Genomic DNA, 19,353 nt, shown 5'->3' with positions numbered 1-19,353 from the left:
TTGGTTTGTGTTTCCAAGGTGTCATCAACACCGTTGATCTGACTTTGACGTTTGAGGAACCGCTGTCCTTAATCAGGGCCCTTGGATGGATGATTTGATTTGATCTGAACCGTGGTTGGGCCACTTTGAGTGGGGAGTTTCATGTGAAGGGTTGTATCGGATTGCAGCATCTTAGCACTTGGAAGGTTTGTGAAGCGGGTATAAATAGTTCAAACGCTTTGTTTGGAACATTTTTATCACTTCACTCTCAGAAACTTAGACAATTTCCAAGAGTTCTTTCAGAGACGAAGCCTCTCTGAACCTTTAACTCCTCACTTCAGATTAAGCTTTTCATCGTAACAGGTAATGTTCCAATGGTCCTTCTTCCCTTTATGTTTGATTTCTTTAGTTTCCTGTTTTAGAGACCATAGAAAATGCATGTTTTTAGGGTAGAAGTTACTCCGACGCGGTGGTTTCTGCCGTTTGTTACGGTGGTTTCCACTTCGTGTAAGGAGTCTTAGGAGTTTTGCTGTCAATTTTCTGTGTTTAAAGAAAAACAAAGGCGACAGGCTGTAGTATAACCCATAAGCTTCAGTCCTGTTTGCTCATGAGTGAATCCTCCGACGTGGTAGGAGTTGTCTCGCTGTCAGTTCCTTTTTCTGTTTCAGCAGTGATATTTGATCCCTTACTCGCCCGTGGGCGATCAGATGGGTGAAGGAAGGCTGGATCTGAATGTTGGATTCACTTTTTCCTTGCTCTTTCAGGTTTTCCATGGCAGATGAAGAAGAGATCGCCGCACCAGTCCTTACTTGGCCGGGGGAGGAACCCCTTGAGACAGAATCGGCGTTAGCCTTGGACGGAACGGGAGAAATCCCTTTTACTTCCGTTGGTAAAATCGAAGATTGAGAGGTCGTACTTCCGAGTACTTCTGATAGAGTGTGTTCGGAATACGACAACCACGCTTTTCCCATGTATGAAGTGGTTTTTAAAGACATGAGTTTTCAACTCCCTTTTTCTGATTTTCAACGAGAGGTGCTCCGTTGGACCAAACTGTCCCCGTCTCAGATTCACCCAAACTATTATGCCTTTATGAGGGCATTTGAACTTGTGTGTCAGCATCTGGGGATTCCTCCTTTCAAGAATGTCTTATTCACAATTTTTACCATCCAACGGGGAGCCGACTGGATTTCCTTCCGTCAAACCAAGAAGATGTTTGAAATCTTTGCGGGGAAAGTACGAAGTTTCAAAGAGCGTTTCTTTTTGGTAAGGCCGAAAAGCGAAGCTGCTTTGGATTCTCTTTTAGAGACGGCGACAGAAGGAGTCCTTGACCGCTGTCCCCTCTTTCCCTTGCACAGGAAACAAGATCACTTTGGTTATGAACCAAAGGATTTCCGTCGGACCATTCATAGTTTGACAGAGGAGGAGATAGACGTGAACCAGAGACTTTGGGCGTTTGTTCAGTTTTTGTCGCGAAAGATTAAAACTGACAAACAGGGCTTTCTGTCGGACTATTGATGAATGCGGACAGGACACCAGTAACAGAGCCCCACTTCATCAATACCCAGGAGTTGGTGGTGTCTCCAAACCCCGATGATTGCCTTGGTAGTTGCATTTTTCTTATTTTCTTCTCGTCTTTGTTTCTGTGTATTGTTTTTCGAACCTGATAAGTTTCTTCTGCTTTTTGTGTTTGCAGAAAAAATGAAAGATTTACAGGCCTTTGTGAATAAAGCGAATAAGAAGGTGGCTGTCAAGAAACATCACAAGAATACCCAATCAGCGGACCATCTCGTTGTTGGGTCCGCCCCCTGTTCGACCTCTAGTCCGTTGTTGGACTTGGAAGGGGATGGTTGCTCTGAGGAGTAAGTGCAGGGTCCTACGAAGAGGAGGAGAGTAGAGACCCCTTCAAAGGATCCAACCACGCCTATCAGGGCTACTCCTCTTTGCTCGGAAAGTGGTGACTTCCTCCAGCTTCCTAAAGTGTGGCCCGAGCCTGATCGTTGTGGCCCTCATTCGACCCTCTCTTTGGATGACCATGAATTGCGGGTTATTCATGACCTTGGTCCTGCTGGCCGGAGTAAGGTAATAGCAGATGGCATTATTGCTACTATGAAGGATCTGGAGGTCACCACGGTTCTGAATAACGCCTCTCTTGAGGGTGAGATTTGGGTTAATGCACTATCCAAGGAGAGGGATGCTTTAGCTTCCCAGGTCTCCCAGCTTGAAGGTGAGGTGGCGAGCAAGAGGTCAGTTGTTGAGGAGCGTGACCGCCAGTTTGCTGCTGTAGAAAAGCAGTTGGAAGATGCTCGGACTGCTCTAGAGCAAGCGACCGAATCTTCCAGGAAGCTAGCTGAGGAGAAGGCGACTTTGGAAGAGTCTCTGAAGAAGGCAGACTTACCTGGGGAGGACGAGACGGAGGACATAGCTGTCCTGAGGCATGCTGCCCTGGTGGAAAGGGTGAGCGTGCTGGAAGGAAGCTTGGTGGACGTTGTCAAGCTCGGTTTTCATCGCGCAATGACCCAGTTGAATGCGTCGAGAGGATCCATCATCTTAGTGATGTTGAAGATGGCTTGATCAAACCTCCCCTAGATTTAGAGGAGGATATGGGGCATGTTGATGAAGCCTGGGCCGATGAGGCCTTGTAATTTTAATCACTTTTCTTTAACAACTTCTATCTGTAACCGGCTTCCGAGCTGATGACATTGTGCGCCCTTCGTGGTTTTAGCACTCTTTAATGTAATTTGTTAATTTTCGTTCTTTATCATACTTTGCTTGAAAAATGTTTGTTTTATTTCCAAGTATGATGTTTGAACTGAGTGCTGGTTACGTGAGGCTTTTTGTAAAGTATTCTTTGAGAGCGACTACTAGCCTTGTATGCTTTACAAAGTAACAATTCGTATGCTTTGATTTTTTTTTTGATCTTTTGGTGCTTTGTCTTGTTGAACTTGGCGACCTTTGAAACAAAAAAAGGAGTTCGCTGGGGCGGTACGGTCTACCCTCCGCAGTCATTGTTTTCATGAAATAAATTAATGACTGAAGAGTTTTGTATGTTCGCCAGCGATTCAGCACTTTAACTCATTTGATTTGAATTAAAGTTTTTTCTTTCATTTCCCAGTATTGTTGCTCGACCGGCACGTATACCTCTGCGTTGTTTTTGCAAGGGAAATTCAGGCATGAAAGTTCTAACTTTTACGCGGGGTACTTGTTAGAAGCATTTCACATCCAAGAGACTGTTTATCTGAATGTGTGTCCAAAGTTGTTTTCGGACAGGGAACAACGGATGAATGAAAAAAACAATTTTAAGTTCAACGCACTGAGGCATGAATCACCCATCGCGAGCTGGGGTTCTACCCAACATGTCGAGCGGTGATGTCGCAGTTGGTAGCGAACATACCGAGGAATATGTGCATCTGTTGTGTAGATTTCACTTATCTGTTATGTTTTTGGATTTGGAGCGGCATGACTTTCCTCCTCCGTTGTAGTTGCTCCTTTTTTGGAGAGCACGAAGTTCGTTGTTTTGAACTAAGTACACTAGAGTTTTTTGGCTGTGTTTGCCATCTAAGTGTAATACTTTTTGAGTTTTTCTGCGTTCCAAGTTCTTGGAATTGTTCCTTTATTAAGGTCTTCGAGTCCGTACGCTCCTGTCCCGGTTTTCATTTAGACTCTGTAGGGGTCCGTCCCAGTTGGCGACGAGTTTCCCTCTTCAAAGTCCTTTTGATTCTGTCGGAGGACAAGGTCACCAATTTTGAATTCACGTTTTATGACCTTTTGCTGTGGCGAGCGTCTATTTTTTGTTTTAGCGCTATTTCTCGCAGGGTCGCCTCATTTCTGACTTTGTCGACGAATTCGAGCTCTTCGTTTAAGTTAGCCGCGTTGGTTGGGAAGTCAGTGTCGGCGTCAGTTCGCCATTTGAGCTCAGTTATCTCGATGGGAATGACCGCCTCTGTCCCATACGTGAGTCGAAAAGGTGACTGGCCAGTAGTAGAGTAGGGAGTAGTTCTATAGGCCCAGAGGACCGTATGCAACTCTTCAGCCCAGTTGGTTTTGGCTTTGTCCAGCCTTCTTCGTATTCCTCGCAAGATGACCCTATTAGCTGATTCGGCGAGGCCGTTAGCTTGAGGGTGCTCTACGGAGGTGAAGCTTTGTTTGATACCGATGTTTCTCAGGTAGTCTTGGAATTTCTAATCGGTGAATTGAGTCCCATTGTCGGATATCATGAGGGTCGGTACCCCGAATCTTACTAAGATGTTTCTTTTGAAGAATCGGATGACGTTTTTCACTGTGATTTTTGCCAATGGCTCGACTTCGATCCATTTAGTTGAGTAGTCGATTGCTATGACCAGATACTTGAGTTGACCGGCAGCTTTAGGGAATGGTCCCAGAAGGTCGATGCCCCACCATGCAAATTCCAAGGAGAGACCAGAGATGTCAATTCGGCAGGAGGTGCTAGGTGCATGTCTCCGTGTCGTTGGCAGTTGTCGCACAAGTTGACATAGTCATAGGAAAAGATTTTCACATTTCTGGCTCCTAGATCATGGGCAATTCGTAGGCCGGCTAAGAAGGCTTCGTACTCTGCAGTATTGTTAGTCATAGGAAAAGATAAACCCAGGGAGACTTCGACTACAATACCTTCGTCTTTTTCTATGATCATCCCGGCTCCGCTTCATTTAGAATTGGATGATCCGTCCATGAAGACGGTCCATTCTTCTGTTCTTCCTTCCTCGGGGAAAGTCATCTCGACAAGGAAATCAGCGAACACTTAGGCCTTCAGTGCCTTTCTGGATTCGTAGTGTATGTTGAACTCGGATAGTTCGAGTGACCATTTCATCATCCACCCGGCTACTTCTGGACGACCCAAAATTTACCTAATGGGTTGATCCGTTCGAACTATAACGGTGCGGGCTAAGAAATACTGCCTCAATCATCATGCCGCTGTGAGGAGAGCAAGGGCTACCATTTTGATCTTTTGGTACCTTGTCTCTGGCCCGAGCAAAGCTTTGCTAGTGAAGTAGACTGGTTTCTGACCTTTCTTTGTTTCTCTAACTAGAACGGGACTGACCGCGTTGGAAGAAACGGAAAGGTAGAGGTATAGTACTTCACCTTGGTCGGGTCTTGAGAGGACTGGAGGTGAGGAGAGGGTCTCCTTGAGATGTTTTAAAGCGGTTTCGCACTCCTCGATCCATTCGAACTTTGTTTCCTTTCTCAATAGTTTGAAGAAAGGGAGAGCATGTTGAGCGGACTTGGCCACGAATCTTGAGAGAGCAGTAAGCATGCCATTGAGTGTTTGAATGCAATATTTAGAGTGGGGTGTAGGTTGTTCTGTAAATGTGCGACATTTATCTAGATTTGCCTCAATTCCTCTTTATGTGTAGAAGCCGAGGAACTTACCCACTTGAACTCCGAAAGTGCATTTTTCTGGGTTGAGTCACATGTTGTATTTTCGGGTTTGTTCTAACACTCTTTTGAGATGGGCGGCATGATCAATCTCTTGTCGGGATTTGACAATCATGTCGTCCATGTAAACCTCAAGAATGTCTCCCAGAAGTTCTTTATCGTAGACTTTGATCATCATCCGTTGATAAGTAGCCCCTGGGTTTCGTAGTCCTAAGGGAATTACATTGTAGTAATAGTTCCCTGATTCGGCCATGAAAGTTGTTTTCTATTTATCTTCTTCGGCCATTGGTATCTGGTTGTAACCAGAATAGCCGTCCATGAAGGATAAAAGCTTGTAGCCGGAGGAATTATCAATGAGTTTATCTATGTTAGGAAGAGGATATGCATCTTTAGGGCAGGCCCTATTAAGATCGATATAATCAATTTTGATCTAGCAAGTTTTTTTCACCAATTCAGTTATCTTGGTGAGGATGCTAAGTCAAAACGTTCGATTTTACAAGTTATTTGGTTTGCAACAGTGTGGGAAATATGGAAAGTAAGAAATAACATAATTTTTAATGCAAAAGAAAGCTCTATTATGCAGGTGGTGGACAAAATAAAGTCATTAACTTACAGGTGGTTGAAAGAGAAACTCGTAAATCTTCCTTTCAATTATCATGGTTGGTAGCTTAGACCTTTCACCGTTTTAGGCATAGGCTAATTTTCTGTTGTTGACTGTTGTGGTCTTCTGGGGGTTGGCTGTTGCCTTGTAATTATTGTTTATACTTTGGATTGACTTTGTTTTTTTCTAGCACTCCTTGTGCTAGGAACACTTTATTGTGGTTGTAATATAATTCATTTTAACCTCTTAAAAAAAAGATCGGTATAATCAACACACATACGCCATTTTCCATTAGATTTTTTGACAAGTACAACATTGGAGAGCCACGTAGTGTATTTGGCCTCAGAAATAAAATATGCCTCTAGGAGGTCTTTTACAGCTTTTTCTGCAGCCTCTGACTTTTCAAGAGACTGCTTTCTACGTCGCTGGGCTACAACGCTAACACCAGAGTTGACTGCCAGCTTGTGGCAGAAGGCGCTCGGATCTATTCCGGGCATGTCAACTACACTCCACGCGAATAGGTCAGCGTTTTCCTTTAAGCAGGCAACCAGCTGTGCTTTGGCAGGTTCAGGAAGATCCTTTCTGATCTTGAAGTTCTTCGATGGGTCATTTTCGAAAGGAACCAACTCTAATTCGCCATCAGGGATAGGTCTAAGAAGTTTCGCGTTGAGCGGATCTTTCTTTTCCCTTTTCTGCTCTTTGAGGTCCTCCTTGGAGAACCTGGGGTCGAGCTCGACCAGGTTTGTATTCAGAGTACTCGCAACAGCTTTCCCCTTGTAGTCGGTAGTTTTGCTGGACTGGGAAACCGAGTTCTAGGTCTTGTTAGCTTGAAGGAAACATCTCTTTGTAGCTTCGATGTCTCTGTTCAGTGAGGCGATGATGCCATCCTTTGCATGGTATTTCAACTTCAGGTGAGCGGTTGAACATGTGGCGCCTAGCTGGGCGAGTCTGGTTCTTCCTATAATGCAATTATAGAGAGAAGGACAGTCGATCACCAGGAAAGGGATCCTGATTGTTTTCTTGGCCTCCTTTTCGCCAAAGGTGACTAGCAACTTCACGTAGCCCCAAGGTTGAGTAGATGAACCGTTGAAGCCGTAAAGCTCGTTTCCAACGTAGGGAGAAAGGTTCTTCTCCGTCAGCTGGATCGTTTTGAATAGGCTGGTGTACATGATGTCGCACGAGGCCCCCTATGTCAATTAGGACTTGACGAACGTCAATGTTGGCCGTCCTTCAATGTTGAGGCTCCACCAGGAAGTTCAGAGTTGTAAAACGCCAAAGGTGGTCTTCCTTCGATGTTGGAATTGGAAGGGACCATCAAATTGATGCTCATGATCTCTTCAAATTTTCTTTTCATGCTTCCCAGGGAGATGTTCAGTGTTCCCCCCGTGATGACGTTGGCGGAGGGGAATTTCTCCTAAGTGCATGAATATGGTACGGCTTCCACGTTGTTAGGGAAATCGCCCAAGTGCTCCACAGACATAGCTACTACCTTTCCCGCTTCAGGACCATCAGAGATGAGCTCGATGGCTATTCTTTCTGACTCGGGGTTCTTGACGAACTGTTTGAGCCGTCCTCGTTGAATGAGGAGTTCGATAGCGTCCTTCAGTGGATGCAATCGTCATTTACGTGCCCATGACACTTATGGAACCGACATTATTTTATTTTATCGACCCCCTTCCTCTCATGCGAAGGAGCCTTTGGTGGCTTGACGCCATCTTCCGTTAGATCGGCTACTGCGATCTCGGCGAGGATTTTCTCCCTGGGCATGGCCAAGGGTGTGTACTCGGTGAGGCGTCCGCTTGGGGCTTTGCCTTCATGAGCTATTTTGGCTTTCTTCTTCTTCTCATGGAAGGGCTTTTAGGAGGATTCAGCAGCAGGATCCTCCTTCCTGGATTTGTTGAGGCTATCTGCATATAGCTCCTCTTCATATCTGATGTAGATCTTTGCTATCGTTAGGAACTCATTGAGAGTCCTTGGGCGATCTAGGAGGATGACCTTCTTGACGTCTATGCCTTCACGCAGACCTTTGGCGATGAGGTACCGCTTCATTGTCTCGTCGGCACCTCTTACCTGCACAACTTCCTTCTTGTTTCGATGTAGTCTCGAAGAGGTTCGCTCTTTCCTTGGACAATGGCTTCGAGGGATGCCACTGTTTTTGGTTGCGTCCTCGAAGCGGTGAAGTGGGTCATTAACTCGTCACAGAGGTCACCCCACGAGTCGATGGAGTATCTCCGTAAGTTCTTGAACCAGGTCACGGCTCCCCGTTGTAAGGTAGTGACGAAGAGCTTGCACTTCACGGCGCCTTGCACCAATCGGTAGATGAGAACTGCCTCAATGTTCTTGATGTGGTCGTCTGGATCTGTCGTTCCGTCGTACGAGTCCATATGAGGAGGCTTCTCCAGTCCGCGAGGGATAGGAACTTCTCGGATGCGTCGTGTGAACGGACCATAAGCGTTACGCTCGTTCCGGGCATCACGGTTATCCTCGGAACTGGAAGGGGACCAAGAACGCTTGTTGCGTCTTGGCGGGGATCTCCTTGGAGGGGATCGCCTTGGAAGGGATCTTCTGAGTGATCTCCTTCTAGTTGATCTCCTAGTGTAGTTAGGGCATCTGATGATGGTTGAGTGCCGAGGAGATCTGAAACGTGAATGGCGATGGCTCATTCCTCTTCTGTTAGGTATTGGGGAATGAGTTCGTTTAGGTTGGACCAGGAGGCGCGCTTGTTCCAGATCCATCAAGCGTCGATTCTGTTCCTCGATTAGTGACGTCTGTCGTTGAACCGTCCGGAGCAAGTTGTTGACGAGGGCACTAGTTGGTGTGGCATCTTCTGGCGTCCCTGTAAGTCGTGGAGGACCTTACAGAGGTCTTTCTTGGAGAGGAACTATTTGTACGGGTTCCTCTCTGGGTGTACCCACAGGAGAAGGTGAAGACGTCATACCGTCGCGTTGAGGTATACGAACTTCATTTTGTAGCTGTGAGCTGGCACCATTGGCAGCAATGGTAACTTTTTTGGAAAGCTTTGGTTTTTAGCAAGGGTAAAAACGGGGAGTGCTTGTATTCCCCACAGACGGCGCCACTGATCGTACCTAATCAGAAAGTGACTGTCGGTGCTTTAAATGCGGTGGTTTGAAAGGTGGTGGAATGCGTTAAGAATAGTGGGGGGGTGTGTACTTGCAGACACTCCGACGCTCAAGTCAGCAGAGATCAGAGTGTGAGGGTTAAGAGGAGAAGAAGATTCTACCTTGGGGACTGCTATGAGTCCCCTATATATAGAAGTGGAGGGCTGCAGAGCCATTGTAATGGCACACCAGGCTCTGGCGGTTACGAAATCGTGGGAAGTGTAACTGCCAGAGAGATTATTGCGGGAACGTATAAAGAGATGTTGGGGTTTTCTTGAACTGGTCTCGCTTGCTCCATGCACCCCCTTCGCGGGGAAGGGGTGTGTCGCAAGTAATGTTGCCAAATGTGGTATTTGTGCTTTGGATTGTATTAGGCCTAAGTAGATGGGCCGGAACTCCTTTTGGCCGGTCCAGAACACATTCCTTGCTCATCCTTGAGGGAGAAATTAATTAGGGACCTATGTAACACCCCGATTTTTAATATTATTTTATTTATATACTTATTTGATAATATTAGTATTATTATTAGTAGTAGTGTTGATTGTTTGACAATAATATTTTTTTATTATTTTTATTTGAATTAAATTCGTTTTAACATGTTTGGGTGAAGTTGTTTAGTTAATTGGGATAGACATTAGATTAATTAGGGTAGCATATATAAACTAGAGCTTTAATTAATGGTTGTAGTCTAATTAAGAGAGAGAGAGAGAGAGAGAGAGAGAGAGAGAGAGAGAGAGAGAGAGAGAGAGAGAGAGAGAGAGAGAGAGAGAGAGAAAATAATATTTATAAAGAAAATAGTTTTTTAGAGAGAATAAGAAATTAGAGTGCGAACGGGGGATTAGTAAAATTGGGTAGAAAAGAGGTGTAGTTAGTGAGATGAGTAGTGCTTTAATGATTTAAGTAGAGGTGGGTGTGAATAACAAGACGGTGTAGTTACAGAAATAATAGTAACAAACCTAGAGGACATATCGTAATCTAAAAAGATTGGTAACAAACTCAATTAGAGCTTATAAATAGAGAAGAGAATTAGAGAAGAAGGGTCGCCGAGAAAGAGAGAAACAAAGCAGAGAAGAGGCAAAGAGGAATAGCGAGAAGAACCTAGAGAGAGATTTCACCATAGAGAATCATCAATTTCGCAAAACTAGAGGTAAAGGGGGAGTCTCTATTCATCATAAGGGTTGTATGATCATATGGGTAGTGAAGGGTTTTGTTTTCCATTGTTTTTCATGTTCTTTAATGAATTCATGTTCTTTTATGAAGTATGATTTAGTTTGTTGAAACCTAGCTCTTTCAAATTAGAGATTTTATGAGAATGAATTATTTAGTTTTATATATGAACCGTCGATATACTCGTATGTGACTATGAATTTTAGAATCGCTAATACATATATAATTGCTGGATGTTTATTTATAGCAAGAAATATTCATTGCGATAATTGATACATCTTGTACTTGTGATTTCATCAAACGTGTAGTAGTCTGTGTGTAAATATGCTTTGATTTTTAAATTGAAAATTAATCAAACGAATGGAAAGTTAGATTAATATCTATTGTTCAGTTTTTATACTCACGTAATATTGGATTTGTGACATCTTTTGGTGGACTAATATTTTACTAGATTTACATATTTAAGTTGAATACGTGACACAGTACATGTACATGCCTTATGATAAATTGCCATTATTTTTTTGGATTAAATTAATATGCTATAATTTCAAGTGATCCTTATAGATATAGATAGTACAATTATAATGAAATTATTTCTACTATTTTTTTCTTAAATTTGTTTGAGATAATATGTTTTAGATGATGAATTGAATTGATGAAATATTAGATGTTGTGTAATGATAAATTATTTGATGATGTGTAATTGATGTGCTATTTAACAGTGTTGTATCTGACGATGGTGCTATTTAAAGATGTGTATTTGTCGAGTCATATAAAGATGTGCATTGTCGAGTCATTACTTTGTGTTCATGCATTCATGGTCGAGTCTATTTAACAATGTGATTTAACATACTTTGATGGTGTTGTACTCAAAGATGATGTTCTCTTTAAAATACTTTGATGGTGTTGTATTCAAAGACGGTGTTGCTTTTAAAATACTTTGATGGTGTTGTATTCAAAGATGATGGGATAAAATTGGTGAGTAGGTTTGGTACCACATGCATATAGAGTCGAGTTAGGGACATTGCAGACATAACTGCAAGTCTACTTGAGGATGTGTAATTAAAAGATGTGTGATTTAAAGACATGTAATTATTTAAAGATGTGATATTCAATTATGTGCTTCTATATGATTATGTGTGAATAATTTGTATTTTAATAATGTCTACTTGATATTCTTAAATGTTGTTGATGCTTATATGTTATTATAAGATATTGATTGATTTCCGTTTCAAAAAAAAAGATATTGATTGATGCCTATTTGATTTTTATTAAATGAAATTTTATATTTAAATGTGAATATTATCTGACTGTGATGCATACATGTCTAAATGCAATTGTTGTGTTCTTTTATCCGAATCTATACATGTGTTTATGCATCTCTTATGTTGAATATATCCTCACCCTCTAGTGGCGGGTTGGGCTCCTGCACCCTTGTGGTGTAGATTTGCAGGAAGAAGAAATTTAGTACCAGTGAGTCTCTGAGGATGGCTTTGGAGCCTACTCGTTTACTTATCGCTTTTTGGGAGTCTTTATCGAGTCGATGCTCTGATCCGTGACACTAGGGACCGGGGATTCTTTTTATTTTAGACTCTATTTTAGAATTCTTTTGAATTTAGTTTTGGAGTTGAAATTGTGATGCGACATGTACTTTAAAGTTTTTGAAAATTATTTCATTGCAATGTTTTTAATTTGAATGAAGTACTTTTGAATTTTTTAGAAGATGTGTAACACCCTTGTGTGTTTCTTTATTTTAAATGCATTTTTATTATAAAAATAAAATGTGGAAATTAGGGTGTTACAACCTACATAGTGGAGGTCTTAGTGGGCACATGGGGCGAGATAAGACCATTGCTAGTCTAGAAGAAAGGTTTTTTTGGCCGCACTTGAGAATGTTAGAACCGCTGTCAAGAAATTCTACACTTGCCAAGTTTCTAAAGGTCTGTCGCAGTACATTGGTCTTTACATGCCTTTACCCATTCCTGATGACATTTGGCAGGATTTATCTATGGATTTCGTGTTGGGTTTTCCTCGTACCCAGCGAGGTGTGAATTCTGTGTTTGTGGTTGTGGACCGATTCTCCAAGATGTCCCATTTCATTGCTTGCAAGAAGACTGCGGATGCATCCAACATAGCCAAACTGTTTTTCAGAGAGGTTGTGCGCCTTCATGGGGTTCCTACATATATTACCTCCGACAGAGACACCAAATTCCTCAGTCATTTCTGAATTACTCTGTGGAAATTATTTGGAACATCACTGAACAGGAGTTCTACCGCTCAATGGACAAACTGAGGTCACGAACAGGACTTTGGGAAATAGGATTCGTTGTGTTTGTGGTGACAAACCAAAACAGTGGGACTTGGCTTTACCTCAGGTTGAATTTGCTTATAACAGCACTGTGCATTCTGCTGCCGGAAAAACACCTTTTGCACTTGTTTACACTTTTGTCCCTAGGAACGTGGTTGATTTGATTAAGTTGCCTAAAGCTTCTAGAGTTAGCGTAGCTACTGAAAAGATGGCTGAAAAGATTATGACTAAGAAAGATTTTGTCAAGGCCAAGTTAGAAGCTACCGGGTTGAAAAATAAAGCTGCTGCAGATAAACGGCGAAGAGTCAAGGCTTTCAATGTGGGGGATGATGTGATGGTGTTTCTGCGAAAAGAGAGATTTCCCGTTGGTACCTACAACAGATGAAGTCCATGCAGATGAAGTCCTTTATCAAGATGAGAACTCGGGGTCGAGTTCTTCAGAGGTGGAGGAGACTGATGTAGGAGGGCTTCCTTAGTAATTTTTATTTTAGCCAAATTATAGTGATTTTCTAGAACTTTCTATTATATTTTGTTTTGTTTTATTTCGGCCCACGGGTTTGTTATTTTTTTCACTATATAAGCAGAACTTATGCAGCCTAAGAGGCACACTTTTATTCATTAATAATATTCGAGACTTTTCTTTCAATTCTGGTGGATTCCGAAAACCTTTTTTCTTATAGGTTTGTCGCTTGCAACCTGTCTGTTTATCTTTTAGGTTTAGCGCTTGCTAACCATTACTTCCATACTGCGACAATTTAGCTTCAACTCTTGTTTTCACCGGTGTGCTAGAGAAACCAGCTCTCTACACTACGTATAATAAAGAAAATATCTCATGTGAAATTGATTTGAAGGAAAAAAAATCAGTTCCATAGTGAATTATGGAGGAGTAGTGAGAAACGAGTATCAATTTAGCTAAAAAAGAGATAAAAATCATAATAAACAATTTACAAACTGTTTACAAATTTCTTTCCCCCGATGCAAAAGACACAAAAGATTTTGCTTTTCTTAATACAAAGCTAATAATGACAATGATGGAGATTATTTTTGCAGTGACTTTTATATGTAAATGAACAAACTTGACACCAAATTTGAAACCATTGAAACAAAGCAAACCAGTTTCTCTTGAATTATTAGATGTTCTAACTTCGTAACTTCAAACAAAAACAAAATCTTAAGTGTACCGGAAAAATCATTGATACTAACATGAAATACACAGGATTGTATAAAAAAAGTAAAAACTAAATAACTTCATAATGTCCGACAAAACATCAAGAATTGAAGAATGTAACATGGTCAAGGTGAGTAATTTTTCAGACGAAATCAAGAAAAAGGATAAATTTAACCAAGTTTCCGTATACATGTTAGTTTTTGTATACCAAGTGTTATCCTTCCAAATTGAGTAATATTTCATTTGTGTTTCAATTTTCTTATGAGAATATGATATTTCTTTGAGAACGAATTTCATTTCATGAGAATCAAGTTCTAGCCACTTACCTTGAAAAAAATTCATCTGCTAGCTTATAATTAATGTATATAAAATTAAAACAAATTCATTCCACCAAGTACATACATTGTCAAACCATTATCATATGCCATACATTATAATAAATTATCAATACAGTCAACATAAAAGCAATCTATAAAATATATATTTTTTCAAAAAAAATCTATAAAATATTTCACACAATTATTTTTTTGTTGGCGGCCAGGGTTCAAACCCCAAACCTTACATATATTATGCATTATCCCTAGTAACTGAGTTAAGCTCACGAGGACAATAATATTGAAACAACGAATTAACAAAAATTCAAATAACTGAGATAAGTGAACCATTAGAGAAAAACTTACTTTCAATTTCACAGAACCGAAACTTGGTAATATTAATTCTCTCCGCTATGTTATCTCTCAAATTATAGACAATGGCCTGCGGGTGGCAAATACCTTTTGCAAATATGATCTTACCATCAGTGGCGGAGCCAGAAATTTTATAAAGCTTGAGCAAAAATTATAGAGTCAAGAATTCTTGTGCGCGCACGTGTGAAAATACTGAGTTTGTCCAAATTTTTGTTTTGATGGGTTAATGGACTATTGGGTTGGGCGAAATATGAAAAGGCAGGGGAATAAAAAACTATAATTAAAGTTCATTGGAATATTTTTGTAACTAATCTTAAATAATTGATTCCAAGACTCATGAATCCCATACTCTTTCATCTGCCATAAAACAAATTCGGTTTTCCTGAAATCATACGAAAAAACAAAGGCAGCCGATTAGAACACTAAGAACTGGCTCGTCAAAACCTTGAGGCAGTAAAAGCTGCTTGAATGTCTCTGTCGAAAGATCAAGCATCACAATCACAAATTGGTCAACATGAGTAATATACTCAGGCAGATATTCATAATATATATACTTGTGAATTCATAATATATATATACTTGTATATATATACTTGTGAACAGCCAACCAGTTAATTGTGCCACTTAAATGCACACCATGATTATTATAATGATTGGTCCTACTAAAATCCAACAAATGAAAAGGAATCACATGAAAACCATGAATATTTCTCCAACAATTACCATTCAAACTGTTAACTTTAACCTCACTTTTCCATGAAGCTTCGTTATCCATATCACCATGAACATGAAATGCTACAACCTTGTAAGTTTCCTATATATGAATCATCATAACCAAACACGAACTTAAAAATGGCTAAACGTTGATTGCTACTAGCCATAAGGATGCTATAACGAAAGAACCCTAATTCTTTAGATGTTGTTCTCGTGGAAGGGTTCCTAAAACGAAACCAGTAGTTCTGATAAGCTGTAAGGTTTCCTGTCAATGTCATTGAGACAGAACTGAAAAGAAAACATAGCAATCCGTTGCAGGAACCAATAGCAATGACGATGTCCTCCAGAGGATAGTCGAAACTGTTACTATGAACGGTGATCGAGGATGGATTTTCGAGTATACCATGGACGAGGAACATTAGGATGTTATTAGGCTCATTATTTTCCAAAGTTAGTATGAGGTGAGGGTTTTGTGAGGATTTCTTAAGATGCTTTTTGACGAAGGTTGAATCGGAGATGAGAGAGTTCCATGATTTGCAAACGTACTTGAGTCGCATGATGGTTTTGACGTTCAGAAAAGACAGGATTTCGGCGATAAGTTTGACAGGAAAGAACACTAGCAGTGTCAATGGTGCCATCACAACGGTGCTAAGTTTGAAAACCAACCACAAACCCTCTTTGAAATCTTGGTTGGACCTAACACAACCCCACAGATTCGGCTTGTGAGGTGAGGATTGCCCCCACTTATAAACACATTGTCAGGCCATCTCCTATCCAATGTGGGACTCTTAGCACACCACCTCACGACCAACACTATCCGGCTTGGTTCGTGGACATAAATGGTGGGTGGCCTAATAGAGAAAACTTGATAGCAGGTAGCCCAATGGATCTTGAAGAGGCTCTGATACCATCTTAGAAATCGTAGTTGAGTCATCTTCTTTCCGATGTGGGACTTTTAACAAACCCTAACACATGTCTCAAAAACAAAAATAGGTTGACCTGATAACTTGCGATTAGAAATAGAAACTAATATTTGTGGACACTTCTTTTATTTATTTAGATGTTAGGGCTCGGCCCAAGGGATGGCAAACCCTCACATTTCTTTTAGTTTCAAATTTGTAATTTGTAATTTATTTAATTAATTAATAGTATTATAATTTATTTAATAATAATTATTTTAGGTCATCTATACCGTATACATAGGGGAAATATACGTGGGCAAGGCTCGACTTATTTACCTTAAAAAGTGAATTTTTAGTCACTAAGTTATTTGACTAAAAAAACTAATAGAGTATTTTGGGCTGAATTTTTCATTCCTCCAATTATACCCTTAGACAAATTTGTCTATAATAACTAGACCATCACCCGTGCTCCGCGTGGGTTTACTGACTTAAGGGGCACAACTTCGTATGCCCATAATATTTGTCCAGAAAAATAAATTCTACCAAAATAAAAGATAGTAAACATATACTTCGTATCATTAAAATAGATCCACACACTAAAAAAAAACATGGGTCTACACTAATCATATCAAGATAACATTCATATTTTTGAAAAATAGTGAAGACAACATTATTTATGATAAATTATGAAATACTTCTTTGTAGACCACATTTGACGTCACATTAGTATCTTCACCGTCTTCATCATATATCAATATCTTCAACTCTTCCCTTTAAGTGACCCTTGATATTGCAACGTACAACTGACCATGTGAGAACACAGACGTTGGAAGGTATATCCCAACGTGTTTTAGTGAATTGTCTTCGCTTAAACTTGAAAGAGATTCTTACGCCAGATGGCATTAGAGATAACCTGGGTATAAAGACCTTCTCCCTGATGTTACTTCCAGATATCACCTTTCCCTATAGCTCAAATTTTCCCATCCTTGTTATACTCAATCTTGTCCCATTGCATAATCCTAATTGTGTATCTATATTCCTTAGTAGCATAACAGACACTCCTACTTTTAATCTCAGCTTGTGATTTGGAAGTCTCGATGTAACAATTATGTTGAGGAATTCAGGAGTGTGAACATCATTTACTGGATTACCATCAATGGTCTTTGAATATGGAGAATCGTAACTCAGATATGTTTTTTCTTCTCCTGGAATCAAATATATAAATACTTTAATTTGATTATCTAAAAAATCATCAATTATACAACATTTTACCTAGGAATAGCACTCTTGCAGTCATTGCATCTTTTACAATAGAGTTTCCCATTATCAATATGCTGATATTATTTCCCAACGCAACATATTATCCGTATACTTTTCATTTTATTATTGCATACATATTCTTACACATCATTGGAAGAAAAAAAAAACTCACCTTGGTAGATTTAATCAAGTTTTCAATTGCCATCCTCTTTGTCTTTAGCAGATCATCGGTTATTGGTACATGTACATTTGAAGACATTTGACTAACACCCTAAGTCAATTAAACTCATATGTTGTTCATCCTAATAACAAACAAAAGCAACAAATCAACAGTTAATTGATATAAAAAAATAAAAACTTACAACAGATTTTAAATTAAACTATAGTTGCATATTTCTCAATTAGTCCTACTTTGACTTATACTCTTCAACTTCTAGTAGATTGCCATTCAATATAACATTTAAACTGTAGAATGAGTTAGCCACTCCCATCACACCTGTTGTTTTATTGTTACACCAAAATCAATAAAATATCAAAATAAACATAACATATAAATAATTTAATACCCAGACTTATATGTTACCCATGTATCTTCTCGTTTTGCAGAATTGCTAAACCAAAATGGCAGGCAATGAATTATCATGCGTTGAGAAATACGTGTCCATCTTGTCATCAAAGTCACGCCAAATAGAGCAGCGAATTCAATTGTGTCTGTAAGATATATTAAGTGATTAGACTAATATTATAATAAAAATATAACACTACGAAAAAACTGCATCCAACAATATATTATCAGAACGTACTCTAAATCTTCCAGAGTAAGATCTATGACTTTGTTCTTTTTTCCATTCTTCTCAGTATCTTGTAGATTGTCCTTCTCAACCACATGGCCGATTACATCTACAATCAGAAAATTTAACCAAATAAATACCAATATCAATTGATTGATAACAACATAGTGAAGTAGATATAATAGTCACAAGGAGGGGGGGTTTTGTGTTAAGGTTTTAGACATGTATTGGCTGCATTTTGTTAAAACTTTAGTTGCCTCAAACCATTTTCATATATACTCCTCCTTAATGGGCTTAGTTGCCTTAAACCATAATGAGCTTAAAACTCCCACTAATAAATTCTAAAAAGTTACTACTCGCTAATTCGTCAAAACATATAATAGTTACCGTACCGAAAAAACTACTTCAACTCACTAGTAACTTAGTAAAAATAACTATTCTCACTAAAACACCAAAATAACCTCCTTAATAAAATTACTAATTTTACCCTTACTCTCCAAATGACCAAAATAGCCCTTAGTCTAAAACTGACTAAAATACTTTTCTAGGCTAAAAATCCTCTAATACCAAAACAAATACATACAAAGACACATAAGCACATATAAACATGTATAAATACATATAATAAATAATTAAAATAATTCTAACTAAAAACGGATTGTTACACACACACCAATAAAGAAATTCATTCTACAAAAATTAATTTAGGTATACTATAAATGATTATATTTAAGATAGGTGTTGACTTTTTTCATAAAGGAAAATATTTTTTTTTAATATTTAAATATTTTATTAAAATTAACTACCATTCCATATATTTATAATTAAAACTAAGAAAAATATTACCTCAGACCTTATTAAGAGAATTTAAAGTAAATTAAAATACAATCAATATATCATTCTATTTTATAAAATGAAATATATTTGTTATATTCATTATAGTACATTTATTCTACAAAAGTCAATTTAGATATCTATGAAAATACAACAAATATATAATCACTCTAATTAAACTTTCTTTTTAATCTATTATCTATTCTATAAATTTAATTTATCTATCTTATACAAAGATTTAATTTTAGTCATGTATTAAATTTTCTTATATTTCTCATAGGTTTCCTTATTTTGATATTATCCTACTAAAGACATCATGGGTTTCTACAATTTTAACTCACATATTTTTTTTATTATCCCATGCCACTAGATAGACTAGTCTCTCGAGATGGGTATCACCATAAAGGATGAGAAAGCTCTCTTTCAAGAGAAT

At 39.2% G+C, this 19,353-nt stretch overlaps 1 pseudogene; it reads right to left on the bottom strand.

Annotated features, from left to right (window-relative positions):
- Nucleotides 1-14,650: 14,650 nt before the first annotated feature.
- LOC146954418 (F-box/kelch-repeat protein At3g23880-like) lies at nt 14,651-15,771 on the bottom strand (annotated as a pseudogene).
- Nucleotides 15,772-19,353: the final 3,582 nt, after the last annotated feature.

This window comes from Medicago sativa, chromosome 1 (assembly GCF_051527215.1).
Source record: "Medicago sativa cultivar Bolivia chromosome 1, Bolivia_mono, whole genome shotgun sequence".
In the NCBI taxonomy this organism is placed as follows: domain Eukaryota; kingdom Viridiplantae; phylum Streptophyta; class Magnoliopsida; order Fabales; family Fabaceae; genus Medicago; species Medicago sativa.
This window is presented reverse-complemented; position numbering and strand designations above follow the sequence as displayed.